We start from the raw sequence: 24814 nt of genomic DNA, 5'->3' as shown, positions 1-24814 counted from the left end.
CACTAATCTGTTGTACAAGTATATATATATATATATATATATATATATATATATATATATATATATATATATAATAATTATGCAATCATCTCCCGACAACGCGGAAACACTCTCCAGACTTTGTTTGTAGTTGCAATATTAATCAGCTTTATTATGCATACCAAATTAATTTGCCGACGTTTCGGTTCTTACTGAACCTTTATCACGACATCAGTATTCTTAACATCAGGGTTTTTAGTTAACTAAAGTATAAGTAAATACAATAACATCAGCTGATGGTCTGACAGGTCCTCTCTTGTGGACTCAATATTTTGAAAATCCAATATCAATAGATGATAGATACCAATAGTTCATAGTACACAGTACAAGTGCCTAGTCAGTGATCCATGCTAGTGTATGTATATCAATCTATTGTACATTTCGTGCATGTTTGCATTCATTGTATGATGCTCAACATAACTGTTACAAATGGTGACTTTATAGTGACTGGCTATGCATTTAGTCAATAAATATCTGGCATGGTTGCACTCAGATAGTGGCTTGCTACACTCGTGCCTGGCCGCAACCAGAAGTGCACGCGCACTCAGTAGTTTGCTTGCTACGTTGCTGGTTAGCACTTAGGAGGGGGTGCGGATGGGTATATGTATATGTGTATATGTGTGGTCCTAGGGACTGCGCAGTAGCTGGGTTCCTATTAATATGCCTGAACGTACTCCGTGTAACCGGAAGTGGGGCATAAGATCCCGATAATCGGAAGTGGGGCATGTCACCTTTCTGCAACACTATCGGCTGAGACATCTATAGACGTATTCCACCAATTACTACTACATGGGCAGTTTCTATCTGAATACCATAGGAATAAACAGATACCGAGGCTTTAGAATCAACAACATGCCAACCATCGGCAGGAATAATCCGGTCTTCTGCAGTAGGTGGTGCAGTATCCTTAACAAGTGTTCTCTGAACCTCATCATCCTAGTAGTGGAAGAGGTAGGACAAGAACTAAAGAAAGTTAAAATTGAGTTGGAACAATTCCCCGTGTCCAACATCAACATCCTGAAGGAAGATAAAACAACAAATTGGCTGGAACGACTTAATACCCAGGTAGAATCCTATAGAAGAGAACTTACAGCATTTAAAAGAAAGAAACTAACTACAGTATCTACAGACTACAAAAACCACACAGTATATAGGTGGCTACTTGGAGATACAACAGGAGTAACAAGAAACCAGAAATCCAAAAGACCCCTCTTCAGGAGGCGCAAACAAATATACCCACTTGATACGGCATCCTCGGGGACCACCTCAGACACGGATAATTTAGAGTCAAGACCACCACAGGAGAAGTATGGCAAGAGACGAAAATCCAGTAATTTTTCCAAACGCAGACCCCATCCAAGGAGAGGCAGTTACTCACGCAAAGAGAAAAGGAAAAGGCAGAAGGCTATAAATGTAGTCTTTAACCTTTCAGACTACAAATTAACAGATATAGAATATACACTCCTCGCCAGAGGCCTAACGTTTGTTCCAACTAATAGACATGATGCATTCAAGTGGACAATAGAACATTACAAGTTTGGCAGAAAACTTCGCCTCAAGGAACACTTTAAAGACACCAACCCAGGCAGGGATCAAAATACCACTCCTTTCAAGTAACCATCAAAATTTGACCCCCCCCCCCCAAGTAACGCCAGTATCAAAACTTATCTTCGACTTATTACCCAAGAAGTAACAGAAAAGAAATCATCCAAATATTTCAACAATTTGACCAACAGTGAGATACAAGCACTAAATAATCTTCACAGGAATAAACAAATAGTCATAAGGCCTGCAGACAAAGGGGGTGCAGTAGTGGTTCAGAATTGGAAGGACTATGATGAAGAGATATCAAAACAACTGAGTGATACAACTATATATCAGCGCATTGGGTACAACCCAATGGCATAAATATAATCAAAAGTCGAAGTGATACTAAAACAAGCATTATCAGCAAGATGGCTGGATGAAGATACATACGCTTACCTCCTTCCAAGTAACCCTAGATGCCCCATCATATACACTACAGCCAAGATCCATAAAACCCTTGACAAACCACAAGGGAGACCAATAATTTCGGCCCAAGGATCAATTTTACAGCCTTTGGCGGTGTACGTAGACTACTTCTTACAACCCCTTGTCCAACAAACAGCCAGTTACATCAGGGACACAGGATATCTCATAACGAAACTTGCAGGTATTAATATTGATGGTGATGTGTTCCTAGCAACTATGGATGTATGTTCTCTTTATACAATTATTCCACACTCTGAAGGGCTTGCAGCCATGGAACAGGCAATACAAGGGATCCAAATCCACCAAGCACCCACAAAATTCCTAGTGGATCTAGCAGAATTGGTCCTCCGTAACAACCACTTCAAGTACACAGAAGAATACTACCTCCAACTTTCAGGCACAGCAATGGGGTCTAAACTAGCACCAGCCTATGCAAATCTGTACATGGCCAAATATGAAAACGAAGTGATACTGCCTAAATACAGAGAGAGTATATTATTATTTCTGAGATTCATTGATGATATCTTCCTAATATGGAATGGGTCAGAAACCACCTTCGTAGAAATGGTTACACAACTCAACCAACTTGAACATCCTGTCAAATTTACCTACCACATTGATGCCAACAAAGTGGACTTTCTAGATGTAACGATATTCCGAGTGGGCAAAAAACTAGGTCACACCCTCTACCGAAAACCGACAGACAGAAATTTGTTCCTAATGTCTTCGAGTCATCATCCACCAGCGTTAAAAGATAGCTTACCTATTTCTCAATACCTCAGAGTATTACGCAATAACACAGATATGAATAACACAAACACGCAAATATCAGAGATGACAGCAAGACTTCAAGAAAGAGGATACTCAAAATCCCTTTTGGACAAATGCCTGAACAAAGCCAAGCAAAAGATAACAAATCCTACACAGAGGCCAACAAATATTGGGCGACTTACATATGTGACTGAATATAACAACACCACTTCACAGATAGAAAAAGCGGTCAAACGCCATTGGCCCATTATTAAAACAGATCTGACACTACCATTTCGTGATATACAAGCACCAATGATGGCCTACAAGAGAGGACCCAATCTCAAGCAACTCCTATTACGGCCAACACTTAATCCGGAAGCGGGAGAATCCGTCATCAAGACAATGCAGAAAAAACCTGGGAGCTATCGATGTGGGGGCTGTACCACATGCAGCTCCATGATCACTGGTCCCACTGTGGCCCACCCACACACAGGGAAAGCAATTAAAATCAAGTGGAAATTACATTGCAGAATGGACCATCTGATCTATGTACTAATATGCCCATGTGGCCTATATTACGTGGGACTAACCTCAAGGAACTTCAGAGAAAGGATGGCCAATCATAGAGCATCCATCAGAGCAGCATTATCTACAGGTCAATCAGATAAACCAGTAGCACGTCACTTCCTCCACAGAGGACACCAAGTATCATCACTCAAGTGTAAACTAATAGATTGGGTACCACCACCTGAATTTGGAGGGGACAGAATATCCAGCCTAAAGAAAAAAGAAAGTCTTTGGATCCATAAGATGGACACTGTAGCCCCTCGTGGACTTAATGAGTACTGCCCACTCAATATATTCCTCTAAGTACTTGTATAAACTGTATTCCCTATATTTTAATTTCTAACATATATTGATTACACTGAAGTACCTTTTTACAATGATGTGTTTGAAGTCTATCACTATTGCTAAAACTGGTCACAGGTCCTCATCCAGTATAGTAAGCATACTAGCTTATTACTTGTTACCACTAACATATGGTAGTATATGTGCCTTCTTATATATAAACAACCACACATTAGTATTTATATGTTACTTACTGTCCAACATCGCTATGACTATTACACTACATATTTGTATGTATTATCAACCTAACATTCTAAGGCTGAGCAAGCTTCTAACAGGCATGCCACACTTCCGGTAGACATATAAACATGCCCCACTTCCTGCAGAAAGGTGACATGCCCCACTTCCGGTTATCGGGATCTTATGCCCCACTTCCGGTTACACGGAGTACATTCAGGCATATTAATAGGAACCCAGCTACTGCGCAGTCCCTAGGACCACACATATACATGTACCAATCCGCACCCCCTCCTAAGTGCTAACCAGCAACGTAGCAAGCAAACTACTGAGTGCGCGTGCACTTCCGGTTGCGGCCAGGCACGAGTGACGCACTTCCGGTAGGCGGGTATATATACCGGCAGTAGAGCCCCTTACTGATCCAGCAGCAGGACGGCATACCACCATAGAGAGTCATGATAAGCAGGTAAGACATACCTTTATTACTTACAGCAGCAGCTGACATCAAGCTACGCACAGAGACAGTCAGCTGTGGGTATATTACCATTAGCCATCCAATGCTATTTAAAAGACATGGTTATCACATTACCTGTACTGCCATCGGCTTTATATTGCTTAACATCACTTATATGTAGCATCACATTACCTGTACTGCCATCGGCTATATACTGCTTAACATCACTTATTTGTAGCAAGCCACTATCTGAGTGCAACCATGCCAGATATTTATTGACTAAATGCACAGCCAGTCACTATAAAGTCACCATTTGTAACAGTTATGTTGAGCATCATACAATGAATGCAAACATGCACGAAATGTACAATAGATTGATATACATACACTAGCATGGATCACTGACTAGGCACTTGTACTGTGTACTATGAACTATTGGTATCTATCATCTATTGATATTGGATTTTCAAAATATTGAGTCCACAAGAGAGGACCTGTCAGACCATCAGCTGATGTTATTGTATTTACTTATACTTTAGTTAACTAAAAACCCTGATGTTAAGAATACTGATGTCGTGATAAAGGTTCAGTAAGAACCGAAACGTCGGCAAATTAATTTGGTATGCATAATAAAGCTGATTAATATTGCAACTACAAACAAAGTCTGGAGAGTGTTTCCGCGTCGTCGGGAGATGATTGCATAATTATCATATACATGGGAAGCTGATTAAGCAACCCTGGATAGCACCCCAGTGAAAAGGACTAATTGAAGTGAGAGTGCCGGACAACTGTCTCTCTGTATATATATATATATATATATATATATATATATATATATATATAATGTACCACGGGGTATAGAAAATGAGGACTCCAGACAGGCAGGTACTTGGCGAAGGAGTATCTTTTTAATGGTAGCAGAGAGTGCACCTTAGCACACGTGAGGTTAGGCCTTTAGGTCTGGACACACACAGGCACATAACAGAAAATAAGCAAACATACAAGTAAGTATTCCAGCACTCCTTGTGCTAATGTCTGTGGACCCTCAAGGACCCGGCACCCTAATGCTAACCACCACCCCCAGCCTATCGCCTGGCCAGTTTGTTCAGCATCAGGAACAATGAGCAACAGGTGTGTGAGAGTTTTATACCTTTCCTGTGCTGCTGACTTCCTGCTGGCTCTGGGCGACCTGGAAAACCTGAAATTCTATATTTCCAGTTTGAGCTGTGCAGCCCAGAAAATCCGGAATTCCAAACTTCTATTGTAGGTGCAGAATGTGCCGATCTAGTTTTCCTCTCCCTTGGGGGGAGCTGATCCCACCAGAATGTGGGTAATTCAGGTGAGAGACCACCCCACTCACCACAATATTTATATATATATATATATATATATATATATATGTAGGGGGTTCGGCACATAGGTAGAAATTGTACCTGCGTGCCCTTGGAATAGTAATTATGCATGATAATTGATATGCCCTGCTTGGCACACAACAACACGGCAATGCAGGAAATTTTAAATAGATAATACTTTACTTCAACGTTTCTAGTTTAATTCGCCCTGTTATCAGTAAGACATAGTAACTTATTCTTCAATTCATCTGCGATATGTCATCACATACCTGATATATAGACTGTTCGATTTTACTTTGGAATAGAGGAGCAACCAAGTTTGAGGAACTCATGTTACATATCAATCAGTCAGACTCACCTATTACATTCACCTATAGGTGGAGTAATACCAAGATGGACTTTTTGGATGTGTCGGTGGCATTCCGCAAACCAACAGAAATACATTAATGAAATACTATACTCCTCATCCTCCCCCTCTCAAACAAGCAATCCATCAGTTACCCAATGAATTGGATAGGATAATTTCTAAATTTCGGGAACGAGGATACAGAAATATAGATCTTATTGCAATGAAGCACAAAGTCCTAGCGATGAACAGAGAACTATTACTGAATACCAAAAGTGGTGGAAAAACAAAAACGGATATATTCCCATGGATTACAACTTATGACACTACCAGCTCAGTCATCCCTAAAGCCAGCAGGGCACTGTGGCCAATTATAGCCAGTGATAAGGAATTGCCTACCTTCCATAAAACAAGACCCATGACATGCTATAAACGAGGACACAATGAGACAGGATGCAAAAGGGAAGCCGGCTGACATTATACCGACAGCCAGCTTCCTGACTGTCATATCCCGGCGAGGGTGAAATGACTGGCGTCTAGATGTAGACGCCGCTCATTTTACCGACGCTGGAAGACTGGCGCCCGGCATCCCGATCGAAGGGATGCCAGGCGCCACGAGCGGACAGCCGCGGGGGGGACTTAGGGTTAGGCACCCCCCTGGGAGGTTAGGGTTAGGCTAGGGGGAGGGAGGGTCAGGGTTAGACACCCCCGGGGGGAGGTTAAGGTTAGGCACCCCCCCGGGGACTTAAGTTTAGGCAGCGTGGAAGGGGGGGATTAAGGTTAGGCACTTGGGAGGAAGTTAGGGTTAGGCACCCCTAAGGGAGGGTGAGGGTTAGGGGGGTAGGTTAGGTTAGTTAGTACTTACCTGGGAACAATCAGGATTTCCAGCGCTGTCGGGCTGCCGCTGCTGGGATCTCTTCCTCTGTCAGCCTGACGCTGCCGGGATTCGAACTGCCAATGAGACCACTTGGTCTGCATAGACATCACTAACTATGGTCTTAATGAATCCACATATTTAACACCTGCAGTTACCTCCAGACAGGATTAACTTTTCAACAACCGAAAACTGGCAGAACCTAAAACATCAAACACATCCTTTCGTGCAACATAAAATTTGACATGTACATAATCATCTGTCCCGGCGGTTTGTATTATGTCAGAATAACAAGGAAATTTAAGGAACGCATAGCCTTGCATCAAATCGGCCATTAAATCCACTCCTAGGGCCGTATTCAATTGATAGCGAAAAGCCGTTCTCGGTGAAAAGTCTCTCGCCAGTGATGTCATTTCGCCAGGCGAGAACTTTTCCCCGCATTCGATTCCAAAGACTTTTCGCCGGTGCGAAAAGTCTGCGCTTGTAACCAACAGGAAAGATTCGCCTCTGAAAGGAGGCGGAAAAAAGTGCAGAATTGGGGGTTTGGGGTGCAAAGTTGTGCCAACACCCCTGCAGCCTTGGGACAGTCTCCCAAAGGTAAACTGCATCAAAAAAGTTGAAAAAATACTTTAGAATACCCCAAAAAAGTACTTTTGTTTTGGGGGCAAAAAAGTTCGAAGTTGGGGGACAAACTTAAAAACTAGTGAAATAGACTCAGGGGGGTCTCCCAAGTATGCCCCAGGTGTTTTTATGAATGCAGGTGTTTGCTGAAGGTGCGTTTTTTAAAACCTCACTTTAGCGAATTTTAACCATGCTTGCACCCATTTTCATGTATCCCAAATTTGCTGGGACTACTTATTTTTAGCTAAAAAAACCCTGCTAAATGCTATTCTTCACCACTTGTGCAAAGACGCTAAATAGCACCAATTGAGAGCATTTAAAAACCCCAAATACCTTCAGCAGGGCTATACGGGGGTATACATAGTGATCACCCATGTCAGCGTATCTTTTGGGGGGTGTCAGGCTGATTTCCCCAAATCTGACAGCACTTTTCGTCTGTTTGAGTTTCGCTGGGATGTGTTTTCGCGTGCTTTGGAAATGAATAGGGCGAAAAGCGGTGACGAGCACGATACTTTTCCGGAGCCAAAACTAGCGATGACGGCAGAAAGTACACCATGCGAAAAGTCAGGAACTTTTCGCCGGCAATTGAATACGGGCCTTAGTGGTAAAGCCATGGACAAGCCTGTTGCTGTCCATTTCAAGGAGAAGCAACATCAATTAACGTCCCCCAGATATAAAATTATAGACCACATTCCAGCACATATCAGAGGAGGTGACCGCATGAAAACATTGATCAAATTAGAAGCATCCTGGATTTTTAAGATAGACACAGTGTCTCCTCGAGGATTTAATGAGCGCATTTCCTGGAATAGTCTAATATAAATTGTATATACCCTTTTTAAAGTTTAATTAACATTTACAATAGTGTCTAAATAATATTCATTCATATTTGTTCGATAGTATGGCTTGACTCAATCATGCTTATTTACACCATATTTTTGTTATAATTTGTTTGACATGTCATTGTCTTTTTCTTCTAAGCACTTTTTCGCCAACGGCTTGGAGCTGGATTAGCGTCTCAGGTTGGCTTGACAACCACTGGAGGACGAGGTGGTGGCGTCAATGGGACGCGCCGCGGAAAACACCCCCCCCCCGGGTCAAGCAAAACCGGCTCCGACGCTGCATTCACATCTATACTAGTAGTGGGGATATAAGGTGAGCCAGTTTAGTGTTTGTGAATACCATGTCTTCCTAACGACGGGGCGAATTAGCCCAGAAACGTTGAAGTAAAGTATTATCTATTTAAAAACTCCTGCAGTGTCGTGCTGTGGTGTGCCAAACTGGGCATAGCAAGAATCGTAATATATGTCATATATATATATATATATATATATACACACACACACACACACACACACATACATAGCAACATGTAGTCCGGCACTCAGTTTTGCCTTTAAAATTTGGCTCTAGTGCCTTCCTTAGGAGGCATGCAACCCCGAAATGTAAGAACCATGAAGGAGGTATTTATTTTCAACGTTTCGGGGCGGTCTATTGATTTATCCTTTCATGTTGGGGAATGCAATAGATTATTGTCTGATGAAAGAACGTATTGCATGTTACCCAATGATCCCACTGTGAGATTAAATATGCTCTGCATGTAATTTTGACTAATGCTGTTTCCTAGGGACTTATTTCACAAGATTTGTGCAGGGCGAATACTGTAGATTTCCCTATTGTACCGTTGTTTTACATTATTCCCAAGATTCATAAGGATGCACAGAGTCCCCCAGGCAGACCCATCAACTCTGCCTGTGAGTCTCTGTGCCACCCTATAGCTGTTTACTTAGATCAGTTTTTGCATCCGTGCATACAAAATGTATTTACCTATTTGTAGGAAGGATACTTCCTCCTTGCTGGTGAGTGTCTCACTTAGACAAATTACCTGATGATTGCTTGCTTTGCAGCGTCGATGTTACTAATTTATATACAGTACCCGTATACCAAATTCAGGAGGTCTGATGGCAACGAAGAAGCTCATTACTGATAACCCTCTTTACAAAGGTCCCCCGATTCAATTATTTTTGTCTCTATTAGAATTTACGTTAACTCATAATGTTTTCTTACACAAAAGTAAGTTCTTTTTACAACAATCTGGCTGTGAGATTGAGTCACGTGTGGCCCCATCATATTCCAATGCGTGTATGTGTGAGGTAGAAAGTAGGCTGTTTTGACCCTAACATCAAACAACATGTGTATAAAAAATATTATGGCTTTTTACCGTTTTTGTTACATTGCAACCTGTAATTTATTTATTTTTTAATCTGAATTTTATGTGATGGATCTGCACAAAATAGTCTAATTTGGTGAAGTGAAATGAGAAAAATATATATAAAAAAGAATCTTTATAAATAAAATTCTGAAAATTGGCATGTGCATATGTAATCACCCCCTTTGCTATGAAGCCCTGGTGCAACCAATTACCTTCAGAAGTGACACAATTAGTGAAATGAAGTCCACCTGTGTGAAATCTAAGTGTCACATGATCTGTCAGTATAAACACACCTTTTCTGAAAGGCCCCAGAGGCTGCAACACCACTAAGCAAGAGGCATCACACCATGAAGACCAAGGAGCTCTCCAAACAAGTCAGGGACAAGTTGTTGAGAAGTACAATTCTGGGTTGGGTTATAAAAAAATATCCAAATCTTTGATGATCCCCCGGAGCACCATCAAATCCATCATCATCAAATGGAAAGAACATGGTACCACAACAAATCTGAAGTAGAAAAAGAAGATTCTGCACAGAACTTTTTGAGGATAGGTGATGATAGACCAACCATACAGTAATTGAAGAATAATATCTATCATCCGTAGTTGTTGGTGGTGCTCCCAAAGCCAAATATATATATCAGACAGCAAAAAGAAGAAAAAGTATGGCTATTGTCTGGGCACTCTTAGGTATTATTTATAGTATAATTAAAACATAACTTTTATTAACAATATTAAAATAATCATGTACCATACAATTATCTCAGTAATTTAGATGGAATATTCCATCATAAAAGAGCAGATTTCATCAATCATAATGGAATCTAAAGGCGAATTAAGAATTAATTACACACTCAGAAATTGGGTGTGTTTGATTGAAGCTTATAAATTTCTATACTGCTTGACCGTGTGCAAACACCACTCCCAAATGAATATCTTAAACTACAGGACCTGGTATTCCCTGGAGGTCACCCTACCAGGTACTGACCAGGCCAAATGCAGTTTAGCTTCCAAGATCAGACGGGATTGGGCAATCACGCATAGTATGGCTGTAGATATAATAGGCATGTGGGAGACTCCCCAAATGTATGGAGGAAGGTGCTCTGGTCAGATGAGACTAAAATTAAATATTCCGCCGCAAAGGAAAACGCTATGTCTGGCGCAAACCCAACACATCTCATCACCCCACGAACACCAGCCCCACAGTGAAACATGGTGGTGGCAGCATCATGCTGTGGGGATGTTTTTCAGCAGCAGGAACTGGGAAACTGATTTGAGTCGAGGGAAAGATGAATGGTGCTAAATACAGGGATATTCTTTACCAAAACCTGGTTCAGTCTGCCTGTGGTTTGAGACTGGGACAGAGGTTCACCTTCCAGCTGGACAATGACCCGAAGCATACTGCTAAATCAACACTCGAGTGGTTTAAGGGGAAACATTTAAATGTGTTGGAATGGCTTAGTCAAAGCCCAGATCTCAATCCAATTGAGAATCTGTGGTCAGACTTGAAGATTGCTGTTCACAAGCGGAACCATCCAACATGAAGGAGCTGGAGCAGTTTTGCCTTGAGGAATGGGCAAAAATCCCAAGGGCAAGATGTGACAAGCTCATAGAGACTTATCCAAAGTGACTTGCAGCTGTATTTGCCGCAAAAGATGGCTAGACAAAGTACTGACTTTAAGGGGTATAGTAATGCACGCAGAAGTTTTCTGTTATGTTGTCCTAAATGTTGTTTGATTCACAATATAAAAAAAAACACAACTTCACAGTTGTAGACATGTTCTGTGAATGAAATGATGCACACCTTCAAACAATCCATTTTAAGTCCAGGTTGTGAGGCAACAAAACATGAAAAATGCCAAGGGGGGTGAATACTTTTGCAAGACACTGTAGATGATGCCCTGATACTGTGGACAGGGAGTGCTGATTCTTTCAGGACACTGGTAAAGTCTCGCAATGTGTCCAATTGCTCAGCAAAATTAAGCTTTACTAAGCATGAGTCTAAGGTTAATTATTTAGATGTACAGATTTCACAAGTAAATTGGTATCTTAGTACAGTTCTATACACCAACCTGACTGACCGCAACACATTGCTGCGACATGACAACTACCACCCGAGAAGTACGGTCAAAGGTCTGCAGTACTCACAAATGCTAAGGGGTATATTACTAAAGTGCGTTTTTTTAGAAGTGAAGATGTTGCCCATAGCAACCGATCAGATTCTACTTAATATTTATTTTGCACTTTCTAGAAGATAACAGCTAGAATCTGATCGGTTGCTATGGCCAACATCTCCACTTCTAAAAACCTGCACTTTAGTGGACACTAACAATTTGGACATATGTTTTGGACATATTTTACACGATTTGTTCTGATGCGTCGAAATCGGGCGAATCATGTAAAATATCATCTACTGTGTTACCTTAAGAGTCATAAAGATCACAAGTGATCCAGCTGAAACTGAAATTCAATTAAATACTATGATTGAGAAATTGATTTCTAGAGGATGTCCAAGAAAGGACCTATTAGCCAGTAAATATAAGGTTTTAGCCCTTGACAGAAGGCAAATATTGCAACCTAACAACAGATCCAGCAAAACATTTTTCCTTCGGTAAGTCAGTTTAATACTAAAGCTGCATACACACCCGACGATTTTGTTACCAACGATTTTATGAACGATTTTCTGTCAGATTTTTTAAAGTGTAATGAACGATTGAACTACAAACGATTTTTGTAACTACCCTTAATGAAAATCGTTCAGTTGGTCAGTCAGAATGAACTACAAACTACAAACGGGAACGCGCATGAACGATAATCATTCATCGTTATAACTCAGAAACTGAACGTTTTTTTTCAACGACTGACCGATAACGACGTCGTTATAGATAAATCGTTCTAAAAATCGTTACGTGTATGCACCTTAAAAGTTCACACATTAAAAGAAAGTCCAAAGAGTTGTGACCTATCATTCAATCAGATCAGAATTTAGATTAATTCCTAGTTTTACTAGAGGCAAGAACATCAGAAAAACTGACATTTCCGAGCTTGCAGCATCTGCGACTTTACATTTTTTTCAGCTTAAGAAAGGTTGCTACAAATGCATAGGATGCCTGGTCTGTCAATATTTCATTCCTGGGGATTCATTTTTTACCCTTACTCGGGGTGAAAACATTTTATTTTGCATTTGTTAGTATGTAGCTCGAAGTTTGTGGTATACCTTCTGTCTTGCCCATGTGGGTTACACAATGTGGGCAAGGCAGAAAGGCAATTTAAAGAGCGAATGGCCAAACACAGGTAAGCTATCAGGGCTGCCCTACAAAGTGGCACAAGCAAGCAACCAGTGGCTCACCATTTTGCACAAGCTAAACATGGGCTAGCTACTTTGAGATACAGCATCACTGATCAGGTCCCCCAGTCACTAAGGGGAGGCAGCAGAATCAAATGTTTACTGAAAATAGTCCAAATGAATTTTTCTTTTATCACCTTAGCTCCGAGGGGGTTAAATGACACACCCTTCTTTTTTTTACTGTTTGGGTTAAGCATACTGAGGGTTAAATTATTGAAGGTGTTGTATTCCCTTTGGCCCTGATTCAGAGCCGCTCGTAAGCGGACGCTTGTTCGTTCTGACCGATGTTCGCACATCTGCGCATGCGTATGGTTTTTAATACGCATGCGCGAACCAGTCAGTGCGGCCGAAAATCGTTTGTTCGCTATATAGCGAATGCCTGCTATTTTGAGTGACAGAAGGAGGCGTATGTGGGTGGTAACAGGGGAAGGTGCTTGAAAACGGGGGTGTGGAATTAGATCGCAGGCGTGCTTAAAGGTCAAAACGGGCGTTTTAAGGGAGTGCCTAATTAATACAGCAGCGTCATTGACCACGTCACTTGTTTTTTTTTAACTCAGAACTGCTCGCAAAATAGCGGTTGAAAAAACCAGCCACAAGAATAGCGAGCAGTTCATACGCTGTTCGATGTACTCGATTAATCTAATAAATAGTGGACATGACGTATGGTGCGAGCGGCAAGGGCGCGTATTTTTCAAAATTACAACCGCAAGTTTTGCTCGCTCGTTCAGACTTAGAGGCGTGAACAGACCGCAATTAGCGAACGGTTCATTTGAATAGCCACCCCTTGTTTTAGAACGAACGACCGCAAATAGCGAGCGGCTCTGAATCAGGGCCTTTGTTCATTGTAATACTTTTATAGCAATATGAACTGCCACATTAATGCCTTAATGTTTTTCTTGTGACTCTGTTAATGAACATGGTATGTAATTTGATTTAAATAGTACTGATGATAATCATATTTATGGGCAGTTTGCTTTCAGTGACCTCTTTGCCAACATAGATTATTCATATAATAATACAATCCAACCATTTAGTCCAAATATTGGGACTGTGTTCCCTGAACGCTTATTAGTCTAGTAACAGTATATTTAATGTGCCCATACACAGTGCTATTTGCATACGATGCGATCTCATATGCAATCGCCCTTGAACTCTCAATGGCAGCTGAGGTGAACGACGTGCAGCAAACGCTGCACGATTTTCACCCAATCTATTGTGCACATTCGAATGATTTGCATAATAATTAGATTGAGTGAGATATGATACGGATGCATGTAGCATGGACCAGTAGATCTGTGCTACTTGCATCTGGTTGTGCTTAAATACAGATGACAAACGAAATAGGAGTCCCCCGTACTTAAGCACAACCAGCACCGGGCTAGTCAGAACCAGCCCTGGTTGCCAAAATACGGGGGACAAACGAAGTAGGGGCAACCAGCACTGGGATTTGATCCGGTCCTATTTCTGGAAATACAAGTGGGAAAAAATTAGTAGAATCCCCCTGTATTATCCAGAACCTGACTTTTTTCTAACGGGGGCTAATGCCACAGCCAGGGGAGCCATATCACAGGGCCCCCCAGCCAAAGCAGTCAGCCCAGGCCGGGAATCCCTGGGGACCCCCCTATAAAAAGGTCCCCCTCTCCAGGGCACCCCGGGCCTAGGCTGATAGCCCGGGGCTATCCCCGGCACCCCTGGGGCAGTGGATGCCAGATTGATAGTGTAGTATAGTGCATTTCAAATAGTTAAACATATTGGGTCTCATTCAGACCCGGTCGCAAGCGCTGAGCACTTGCAACCGCGTCGATGGTTAGGCCCTGCGCATGCTATCGATGTTGATCAACAGCTCGGCCCGTTTTGTGGGCGGGGCGGGGGGGTGGTTTCACAAACGGAGGCGTTCCTTAAGGAACGCCTAACGTTTTGTGGGTGGCCGCACAGACATCAGCAGGAAGCTTCCTGGGGCTTGCGGCTGCCGAGACCCAACCTTAGGGTCTCGTCACAAGCCCGATGGTCGTGATGGTCTTGGCCATCGCGACCATCACCCTGGTCGGACGCTAAGCTGTGGGTGGTAACCCACAGCTTAGCTAGCGACCAGGAGGCCGCACTTAAAAATAGAAGCGGCCGCCCTCATTCAGAACGAGCACTCACTTCTTGCGAGCGCCTCTGAATGAGGGCCATTGTCTTTTGCTGTGGAACTACAGACAACCATCATCTGCAGATATATCTGTCAGGTGTGTACCCAGCATTAGTAACAATTTGCAACGTTACAGTCAATTAGCTAATTGTAACATTCAATGTTTTTTGTGTCTCATAATTTTTGCCATGTTATTGATTATTTGAATAGTACTGTGTAAATAAAGGTATTAGCACAAGTTAGCTGCGGAGGGTTTTGTTTTTTTTCATAACCCACAGTGCAAATATGATGTGCTCTGCATGTTTTTTTGTTTTTTTTCATTGTTGTAGTTTATTGTTATGTGTTTTGTCTGTATGGTTATTGTATGTTAAGTATTTCACAGGTGGAAATCATTACAGCAGTTACAGTTTGTCCACACAGATGGGATTAAGGGCGTGATCCTTCCCAATGACGTTGAGTCTGATAGAGCCTTACAACTCCAAGATTGGAACCAGTTAATTAGTTTCCACAATGATGTTTATGCATTTCACATGTCGTAGTGGTGATATGTTAGGTTTATAAGGAGTGCACTGTTGCATTGTCATGTTGTGTGTCCTGACAAATGGGATTTGTTCCCCGAAACTATGAAAATAAATACCACCTTTATCCTGCAAGTGCAAGTCTCTGAGTGCCGCCTTCTTTATGGATTCTCTCTCTCTCTCTCTCTCTCTCTCTCTATATATATATATATATATATACATATATATATATATATAAAAACAGAAAACTCAGCACTCACCATTGTTAAATCACTCACAATAATATATAAATAAATAATGGGGTTTTGGTTCATGGATTGATCAATGCATTTAAGCCTGCAGCCCACATCACGGGACCCCACTTCTCTGCAGGTACTACACTTTCAGGGGTATTCAATATGGGAGCGAAAACATCGTTTTTGCGTTAATATCGCACTTTTGACGTCATTATCGCAGGTTTGACTTTTACACCGTATTCAATTTCAAAGACTTATCGCAGGTTCGAAAAGTCTTTAATAAAAAACGGGGATAACTTTTCACCATTGAATAGGTGTCGAAAAAAAGTGCAGAATTGGGGTTTAGGGGTGCAGGCTTAAAAAAAAATAGCCTGCACCCCTGGGAATGACATTTAAAAAACAACTGTGTCAAAAAAAGTTTTAAAAAAAAAATAGGGACACCCCAAAAAATTTATTTAAAATTTGGGGTGAAAAAAAAAAATGGGAAAAAATAGTTTAACAATAGGGAAATAGGTTCAGGGCTATTCTGCATGTATGTGGCAGGTGTTTTCTAGAATAGATTTGTAGCGGCAGGTGCACAATTGCAGATTTTTAAAAAACTTACTTTAGGGACATCAAAATATGCTAGTACCCATTTTCATGTACCCCAAATTTGATGGGGCCACTTAAAAAAACGAAAAAAATAACCTAAGTGCTCTTCTGCATCACTTCTTCAATGTCGGGAAAAAACACCTGCTGCGGCTATTTAAATCCAGGCTAAAACGGGGGTACCCATAGTGATCCCCCATGTTTTTACAACTTTAGGGGGGTCCTACTATTTTTTTAAGGAAAAATTCGTAACTTTACGCAAATCCAACTTCGGAGTCTCCCGTTTTCGTTAATTACATATTGAATACGGGGATAAGCGGGCGTGCGCCCGATACTTTAACGCAGGTAAAAACTCCGATATGAAATGTAAACTTCGATAGCGAAGTTTACGTTTCATATTGAATTCCCCTCTATATATCATACTTATGGAAACCTGGTAGCTGCTATCACAGAGTTTAAACTGAAAAAAAATGTTAACTGGTTTAAAGCTCACCTGCCAACTAATGGCGTTTAAAGGCAAGGCAGTCACCAAACATAGCTTCCATCATACTACCAAAAAGGCATCTGACACAGGTTATTATAAATGAGCTTGCACATGGGGTGCATGAGAAAGCTATGGCCCTCATTCAGACCCACTCGCAAGCGGGCGCACGTACGTTAGGCGTACGTACAAAATTATTTAAATTCAATGGCTCGCTCGTATTTTCTTTCGCATCTAAAATTCCTCCCTAAACTCAGGCGACCCCTCCTCTAACTAACGAGCGTGCGAAATAGCGAGCGTACATCCCCGAAATGGCTTGAAGGGAACGCACGCACAAGTGAAACCGGAAGTGGCCTTGTCAGATGTCGATTACCTGCTCCTTTATTCTGCCTACCTCCCTCAATCGTATCATGCCAATCAATGTATCAATTAGCTTAATTGTTGTTTTTTTTTCAACACAATGCAAGAAACTTTACTCTTGTCCGTGTTTGTGTTTACCCGCAGAATACGTACGGATGGAACATTCGCTTTTATTGTTCAAAAAACATGTGAACCACAATTAAACAATTGTTCTATTGCTGTGGATCCTCGCATATTTCCGGGGTTCATTTCTTTATTTAAATTTGCAAACGCATGTCACTGCATCAAGCCTATCATAACTCTCCAGAGATTTCTGGCCCTGTTGAACACATGACTCATACACTAACCAATAAAATTGCTCCTGTTAATTTCCAAAATACATTAGCCAATCAGAAATTTTTTGCACACTTTATCAAAAATGTTTTGTATGAAAAACTCCATTGCCATCATGAGAGCCTCCGCATTCACCAGGCGCGAGCTGCTGGTGCTTTCGGAGGTGATGGATCGCCGTATCACCAGCCAGCCTCCACCCATCACCAACCGGCAGAAGCGCTCCGCGTATGCGGAGGCACGGTCCCGCCTGCGGTCCTTAGGTTCACGCCGCAACATCGGGCAGCTGGAGCGCAGGTGGTCAGACCTGCAACGGCGAACGCCCCGCTTGCTGGCATGCTTTCGCATGCAGATACTGGAAAGTAAGTTATGTATTGTGGTTTTCATGTTTGTGTTTGTGGGGCAAACTGCGTGTGCATGTTTTCCTGTCTGTCCTATTTATTATTTGTCCTCATATCTGCGTGTGCATGTTTTCCTGTCTGTCCTATTTATTATTTGTCCTCATATCTGCGTGTGCATGTTTTCCTGTCTGTCCTATTTATTATTTGTCCTCATATCTGCGTGTGCATGTTTTCCTGTCTGTCCTATTTATTATTTGTCCTCATATCTGCGTGTGCATGTTTTCCCTCTATTTCTGTTTTTTTCATTCTACTCCTATTTGCATGTTTTTTGTTGGTGGTTTTTTTTTTTTTATTTGGGCCCCGGATTTGGCCAGAAACTAACCTCAATTTGTTTGACATATTTTAGGTGGACAGCCAAGACTACGCCGTCACCGTCCGGCCAGACGGCGTTCCCGGCCACTATCCCCAACCCCCAGCCAACACTCCACCCCAAATATTTCCCCTATACCCCACTCCTCCCCAGCCTTCCAAGACCCTCTCCCGGAACTGTCGGGCCTCCTTCCCCTCCGTCCCACTTCCCCCTCTCCTCCACCCACCCCTCTTCCAATTACCCCCTCCCCGGAGTCCGTCATTACCCCTCCCCGTTCTTTGGGGAATGAAGGCTCCTCCGAGGAAGAACATGGAGGGACTTCCGGAGCTCCCGTTTTGGCTCCCGGTATGTTTTTCTTTCTCATTTTTTTTAACCACAAACTGTTTGTATGTAATCATGTGTCGTGCCTTTATTCGTGCTTGTTTGGTTTACTTTTGGTGATTTAGCCGTTTGCCTTTACTTCTTCCTGCTGATTTCAACATACACATATCACACCTGTGGGAATTTGTACATAGGCCTTGTATTTTTGGCAGCACCCCCTTTTTGTTTTGGTTTCTTTTTTTTAGGTTTAGGAGTGATTTCGTTGTGTTTTTGTTTTTTTAATGTGGATTCCCTATTGTTTTATTAATCCACACACTTTTCTCACCCACAGAGGAACAGAGGCGTCGACAAGAGGTGGACGAATGTGTTGCCCAGATGCGCCAACATGTCATTGGCATTCTTGTGGGCCTTGACCGGCTGTCTGGCATCCTTCGCCAGTAGTTTTTTTTGTTTATTTTCGTTTTCTAAATAAATTTTTTAGTTCTAATATACGTTCTGGCTCATTCTTTTTTTCCAAAACAAAAATAGTTTTCCCTGACATAAGTAGACTGTTCCTGCAAGGATTTCCCTTTTTTAAAAGTTAGATTGTGTTTTGTATTTGTATGTTAAACAGCCACAAGAAACACATAACAGTAACAATGTCATTTCCCTTTTTGGGTGTAGTGTCAATTAGATATTTCGACATTTTACAGGTTCCTAGTTGGTGTGCAAGCTGCTTAGGCCAATCTTCCAAATCCAACGGTTTGGACAGGCTTCCTTTTGGTGTGGGTTGGGAACCTGAAAACATATTTCAGTTTACATCAACTGGTGTCAGTACTGGATTACCCCTTAGTCAAATGTAAGGTGTGTTAACCTGGTTACACTTGCTGTTAACGTCCAAAAAAAGGAAGACCATTTCACTCTCCAAACATTTATTCACAACATAAATGAGAAATCAAAGTGGTCACTCCCAAAAAAAAAAAACAGTGATAATCTCAAATACAACACATACAAATAAAATATTTAAATAAAAAAAACAATCAAGAACTGGTTGACGAAGGACCATGCCAACATGATTCCACAAACATGGCGTTGCGATATGGGTTCCAGAATATATGCCCAAAATCACCAGATCCAGGTTTGGTAAGGGTAGCAGGAAGTAGTGAGCGTTGGAGTGGCAAAGATTATGTGAACAAACAGAAGATGGTGAAAAAAATAAAAATAAATTAGATGTTCGCAAACAAACACAAACACATTAGGTATAAACACTGTAGTTTTGGTCAAACTTACCTAAAAAATCTGGCCACCACATCATCGCGTATGGCCCCCCCACATACTGACCTCCGACCAACCTCGGGGGGGCCATCCTCAGGTAAGGCATCCTCTGGCTGCATGGGGACACCACTCCTTATGGCGATGTTGTGAAATATCCCACACAGGACCACAATTTTCGACACCATATCCGGCAAATACATGAGCTCGCCACCAGAGCGGTGGAGGCATCTGAATCGGCCTTTTAAAAGGCCGATACAGCGCTCCACCACTTGCCTGGTGGCTGTAAGTGCGGAATTATACTCACTTTGTGGGCCTGGTGTGGGAGCCAAATAAGGAGTGAGCAGCCAGGACATGCAAGGGTATCCACTGTCTCCTGTGAAATATAAGAGACAACATCAGGAACACTGTGTATCAAGCTTAACATTGTTATGTACTAAAGGTCTCCACTTACCCAGAAGCCACGCATCACCAGCTTGTAGGTTGGTTAATTTCTGCCATATCCCTGATTGCCGGATGACGAAGGAGTCATGTGCACTTCCTGGTAATTTAGCATTCAGGGACAGGATCTGGAGGGAGGCATCACATACCACCATTACATTCAGGGAGTGATAGTGTTTCCTGTTTCTAAATATTGCCTCCAGCCGTGCTGGAGGCTGAAGTGGTAATTGAGTACCATCCACAACCCCTATGATGTGTGGGAAGCCAGCTATTTGGTAAAAATTGGCCTTGGCCACACTAAGGGCACCCATATCCAAAGGCATTTGAATAAAATGATGGAGGTGCTTGAAAAGTGCCTCCATCACTGGCCTCAGGATCCGGGAAAAGGAGGATTGGGAGATGCCCGCCACTATTCCCACCGTTGTTTGAAACGATCCTGAGGCACAGAAATGTAACACCGCCATAAATTGCGTCAGTGGTGGTATTGCTGTTGGACTGTCAATTTGCCGCTCAAGATCACTTTCTATTAATGAGAGAGTGTCTATGATGATTTTGGGAGGTAGACGGTAGCGTCTTAAAACCTCATCATCGGGCATTCCAAAAAGGGTGAAACGTGTTCGAAATATCTGGGGCCTTGCATGCCTACGATGCCTACGCCTGGGATGAGATTGAGGTTGGTCGGCTTCCGGGAGCATGGCCAGAACAATCCGCCCCAGATCAACCTGAAATTCAAAGATTTCAAAGTAAGGCTTTTGACCCACCCCAAAACTATATTAAAACAACTTAGCTTGATGATACCATCCATTGCTGCTTACATGCCGGGGTATTGTCATGATACGTCCAAACTGAAAATAAACACCAAAATTACTTGACACATTTCACTCTGTGCATTTTTGTTTATAAATTTTGTGCTTGACCAAAGTTAAAATATGCCAAACACCCATTTAGCAAAACCGCAAAGCGACATTTAACACAGTACATCAAAACGGGTAGAAATGTTGGCTCAAAAAGCGAAAGATAAACTACCAAAAAGTTAGAATGATTATTAAGCTGTTTAAAATGCGCTAATTAGTTCGCTAATACAAGTCACAAGAGTAACTACTAAAAATGCGCTAATTAGTTCGCTAATACAAGTCACAAGAGTAACTACTAAAAATGCGCTAATTAGTTCGCTAATACAAGTCACAAGAGTAACTACTAAAAATGCGCTAATTAGTTCGCTAATACAAGTCACAAGAGTAACTACTAAAAATGCGCTAATTAGTTCGCTAATACAAGTCACAAGAGTAACTACTAAAAATGCGCTAATTAGTTCGCTAATACAAGATAAAAAATGGACTTACCAAGAGCAAATATCTAAGATGCAAAATCAAAAGGTCTTTGGGGTCGAAAATAAACAAAATCTAAAATAGAAGAAATTAGGGATCCAAAAATTACAAAATATACGAAACACAATGAAACAACAATTGAACAAAAGTTAGACTTCACAAAATTTACCAAACCAAGAAACGAGGTCCCAAAAATATAAACCAACAAAGATAACGGAAAAAAAAACGCAAATCTAACCAACAAACGAATCTCCAACCGCCAACTCCTTTCTACGCAATCAATAAACTCCAGCCAAGATAACCTCCAACAATCCAAAAACGCCACCTCGACTTGAGACACACCAAGCCATAAATAGTGTTTCGTTTCCCGCACAAATTAAGGAGGGATCATAGGGCCGCACAATCAATGATGCGGCCGCAAAATAAGGACGCATGTATAAATACGTCACGAAAACACATTCAAATTCTGGTGTATTTCTTGTTTGGACCTCAGACATGGCGACAGACCAGGGAAAAAATGCCCAAGAGTCAGGCGGTAAGTCTTTCATGCATTTTCTATCAACGATTAATTTGAAACATAAGATTAGGCAAGTTGTGATTTTGTGAATTCTGTAAATTTACACAAATAGGTGAGGAGGATGACATGGAAGAGGCTGCTGGGCCCAGTATTCCGGCCAAAGCGGGCAAAAAAAAAAGGCAGCCACATTTCACAAGAAAGGAGATGGAGGTTTTGATCCAGAAGTGTGTGGACATCCTGCCACAGGCAGACAGGAATATGAGTCTAAGCCAGAAGTGGAGAATGTGGGAAGAGGTAGCCGTTGCTGTCAATAGAGTGGGTGATTATGTCCGTCTAGCCCGGGATGTCAAACGGCGGTAAGTAAACCCTTGCCCCCCCTAAAAACAAACCCCATTTTAAACCAAAGGATAATGGCTTCCATTTTTCCCCATAGATGGGGCGACTTCAAATATCGCCTAAAGCAAAAACTCGCGGACAGGGCTAGGCATGCAAGGGGGACAGGTGGGGGTCCCACCCCTGTGTCATTGGAGTTGACAGATTTAGAAGAGCTGGCACAGGGGTGTGTGCAGCCTGTGGAGGTGTTTGGCGTGTCCAACATGGATACGGACATGCCAGACTTTGCGGCTCCTCATGTTGGCCCAGGTAAGTATTGTGATGTCACCAACTCTGAAATGCTATTGTGCCAATATGTAGATTCTAATGTGACTCTTTTCTCATTTTTCCAACAGAGACACAGGCGGATGAGTCTGCTCCAGAGGGAAGCCTTGGCCGCAGAATTTCTGCTGGCTCTGCAGGGGAGGAACCAGTACATCCGGCTGAGGACCCTGCAGAAGCCAGTCCAGGGCGTGCCCCCTCGCAGGCAGTGGGCCTCCTCACAGAACTCAATTTAAAATCGGATTTCCATACGGAGATTCTGCAGAGGATGGACGCCAGTCTGATACGGGTGGCTGAGGCCCTGGAGCAAAATGCTGCGGCCAACGTGACCATTGGTCAGGCCCTGGCGGAAAATACCAGGGCCAACATCCGCATCGCCGATGCCCTGGAGCAGCTCGTTCGCCAGCACATGGTGGAGCCGACCTCCCTTCCTGCCGGAACATCAGGATCCTCCACCTCTGGCACAACATCAGCCAATCCTCCAAATGTGCCTAGCCCTGTGCCTAGTCCAGAGGCCACAACATCTGCCTCTGGACAGGCCAGCCCGATGGCATCCCGGACCCGGTCTGGCGCCCACCCTCCCCCATCCAAACGGGCGAAAAAACGGTGACAGCAATGGCGACTTTTCCCACACTCCTTCTGTGCTTGGCTCATATTCCTTTCTGGTCAAAACTTCCCTCTCCTTTCTTGTGAAATGTTTTTAATTTATTTTTGTACGTTTATGTTAGCAGTTATTGATTATTTATTTTTGATAAAAAGTATCTTTGCCAGAAAAAAAGAAAACAAAATATTATGCCAATTGGTTTGTGTTTAAACAATAAATTTATGATAAAAATCTGACATTGTATTGTGACATTATTGTACAAATGGGTTACATTTAATCCTGGCCCTAAAGGCAAAAAAGGACACCAAAAACCATTTCATTTTTTAAAAAAAAAGGCCTCTTGAAGGAACCTTTAAAAAATCACATAACGATGCAAATTCCACATTAAAAAAAAAAAGGGGAGCTAATTAAAACATGATGACATTATTGTCACAATAGGCCATAAACAACAAATTGAGGCCAAAAAACCCCCCAAAAAATGTACGCCAATTGATTGTGTAATCCTGACATTAGCAGGTATGATTTCCACCTGCGTACGGTTTTGTGCTATCCCAATAAACTGCTTTCTAAGCACATACCAAGCCGGTTTTCAATACAACACTAATTGCTTTTGTGACCACCCGCGATTAATCGCTGCAACATCATGGAGTCCCGGGACGGAGGAGAAGGCCATCGCCAATGTGGTCGAGTAATCCAGACCCTAAACTGTGCGAGCATTTTGAAGGGAAAGAGGATGTTCCAGTGACGTATGTGACGGTCCGAACACATTTGACGTTCGCATCTGCTAATGTATGTACGCCCCAAAAACGCCTCGCCACGCCTGCGTTTTTCCATCTCCACCCCCGTCAACACCCAAAAACGCCCTGTTCTGTCAATCACATTTGACATGTCACTTCCTGTACGCTATTTTAGGAACGAGAGAAAAAAAGCTCGCAATCTGCCGTACGCACATGCGCAGTGTAACACCGACGCATGCGCGGTTAGTCAACATCGGAACGCAACGAGCGTACTGTTGGTAACGTGCGGCTCTGAATGAGGGCCTATGATCACAATTAAAAATTAACCAAATAAAGAAAGTCAGAAATCCTCGCCACTCCCAGATTTGGGGTGCAGACCTGCAACTTGCCATTCCCAGGCATGGGGTGCAAGTGGCTTGCGACCACATTGCTTAAATAAATAAATAATAACAGAAAACTCAGCGCTCACCTTAAATGCATTGATCAATCCATGAACCAAAACCCCATTATTTA

The 24814-nt window shown here is 42.3% G+C and overlaps 1 protein-coding gene and 1 pseudogene across 3 annotated transcripts in view; both read right to left on the bottom strand.

Annotated features, from left to right (window-relative positions):
- The window catches only part of RNLS (renalase, FAD dependent amine oxidase), a 269902-nt gene that overhangs the window by 131118 nt on the left and 113970 nt on the right, over positions 1-24814 (bottom strand). The window lies entirely within an intron of this gene.
- On the bottom strand, positions 10687-10804 carry LOC148508596 (5S ribosomal RNA; annotated as a pseudogene).

This window comes from Taudactylus pleione, unplaced genomic scaffold, assembly GCF_031769625.1.
Source record: "Taudactylus pleione unplaced genomic scaffold, aTauple2 ptg000354l, whole genome shotgun sequence".
NCBI lineage: Eukaryota > Metazoa > Chordata > Amphibia > Anura > Myobatrachidae > Taudactylus > Taudactylus pleione.
Note: the sequence above shows the minus strand (reverse complement) of the source record. Positions and strands in the feature narration are given on the sequence as shown.